This window comes from Oratosquilla oratoria, unplaced genomic scaffold (genome assembly GCF_046742065.1).
Source record: "Oratosquilla oratoria isolate Oo_2021 unplaced genomic scaffold, ASM4674206v1 SCAFFOLD324, whole genome shotgun sequence".
NCBI lineage: Eukaryota > Metazoa > Arthropoda > Malacostraca > Stomatopoda > Squillidae > Oratosquilla > Oratosquilla oratoria.
Genome location: NW_027467674.1, coordinates 65,001 through 67,500, shown reverse-complemented (window position 1 = coordinate 67,500; position 2,500 = coordinate 65,001).

The window sequence follows — 2,500 nt, the reverse complement described above, 5'->3', positions numbered from 1 at the left end:
GCGTATGAAAAGGGAGATATGCACACAATATAAGTAAAATTATTTACCTGGGTCATAAATTTCTTCTTCTGTATGCTGTTGCTGACCTTGGTATTTATCTCTGTGAGATTTCAATCTTGACGCAATGCTCTGTAGTTCCTGGCTGCAGTCGTTGCATTTAACTCGGTACATTTTGCCAGAAGTTGTTGGTACATTTTCATAATAATTCCAGACAGGATAATTTTTTCTGCCTGAAGGAACCACTCTGCCAGGTCCAGAATACATCATTCCTGATTGATTCCAACACAGCAACTGACTCAGTGAGAAGCTGCTTACCTAAAACAAGTTTCAACATGCACAGTGATATATACTACATGTAGGCTTATACCGTTCCTTGTATACTTGGGGCAAGTCTATATAACACTGCTACTTATATTGATATGCTAAAAATGTCCTTTAGCAATCAGATACCAGGTAGCAATCCCACAATATTTAAAATCTAAAAATAAAAACTATTTTGTTCAAATAAATCTGATTTAAATGAAAAAATATAGTTTTATATTTTTTTAAAATATGAAAAAAAATCTCCAACCCTGGTGTCCATTAACCTCATTCAATAATACCTGTTAAGTCCGGCTAAAATTGGCATTTCAAAGCATAACAGTTCCTTAAATGTAGTTTCTTATTTCACTGTAAAAGTTTATAATAACTTATACTGCATTGAATAAGTCAGTAGTTGATATATTTGTCCTATATACAATGTTAGGTGTCTAGTTTTGAAATATTTGTCCAATATGAAATGTTATGTTACAAAGAAAGCAATGGCCTCCGCTAGCAGACCCAGGGATCTGGGTGCACACGTCCTGTGTAATAGTAGTCCTTGATATATATACATATATATATATATATATATATACAAACACCGTATATATATATATATATATATATATATATACATAGATATATATATATATGATTATATATACATATAGATATACATATATATATATATATATATATATATATATACATATTTTGCAGAAAAAACACTGGTAGATAAGAAGCGTAGCACTACGTTTCTTATTTACCAGTGGTTCTTTATGCAAATTATATTCACGTGTCATTTGTAAATTACTGCAATATATTTATATATATATATATATATATATATATACATATATATATATATATATATATATATATATATATATATATATATATATATTTATACAAGACTGAAGGTGGAGTAAGCAGACGCGGAGTAATGGGAAAATTTTTATGCTCTAACGTTTCGACCCGCAGGTTCTTGATCACAAATCTAACAACTCAAACATAACTTGGGATTTTATACATAGACATGGGACGCTTCAGAGAGCCTGTTATTTTAGTTGCGTATTCTTTTATTGTTATTAATGAGCTCGTGGCTTTTGCTAGACATATAAACACTTCTCTATGGTTAATGTTGTTATTAGTGTTAATGTATGCTGCCTCAATTGTCTTCCTTAGTTTTTTGGATGATCCTTTATATAATATGGTTGTGTTGTTCCAGCCTGGAAGATGGCCATGCTTATCTACATGCATTACTATGGAGTCAGATGATCTGTGGGTTTTTACGGAATTTTTATGTTCATTCATTCCTTTATTAAGCCCGCGACCAGATTCACCAAAATATAAAGAGGGACAGCTTTTACACGAGATTTTTTATAAACAATGCTGTTTTTGTTAGTGGAATTATTGTATCTACATGTGACCAAATATCCTACTTTGTTACCTGATGTCCTGGCTATTGTAATACCCGGTTTTAGGAGAAAAGTGTCTAGGTGTGAACTGATATTAGAGTTTGGTGCTGTAATGTATCGGCTTATATCATTACATTTACTAACTTTTTATTTTTATTTTTACTTTAGTTAATTATTTCTTTAACTTTGACTTCAATCTACATAAGAGACCTTTTGGATATATGAGTTTGATGAAAGTCTCAGAGATATGTTGTAATTCAAGATTTAGAAATTCTTTACTTCATATACGAAATGCTCCGAGGAAGAAACCTGATGGTCGGAAACGTTAAAGCATAAGATTCTCCCATTACTCCTCGTTTGCTTCCTCCACCTTAAGTCTTATTTGTCATAATATAGTCAATATATATATATATATATATATATATATATATATACATATATAAATATATATACATATAATATATACATATATATATATATATATATATATATATATATATATATATTGCAGAAAAAAAAAACACTGGGAAAAAAGAAGCTTAGTCCGAACGTTTTCGTCTACTTAAGACATCAAAGAATAATCTTTGATAATGTCTTAAATAGACGAAAACGTTCTGACTAAGCTTCTTATTTCCCAGTGTTTTTTCTGCATATTATTTTCACGTGTGCCTTGTGAATTACTGCAATATATATATTATATATATATATAATATACATATATATATATTATATAATCTTATATATATATGTGTGTGTGTGTGTGTGTGTGTGTGTGTGTGTGT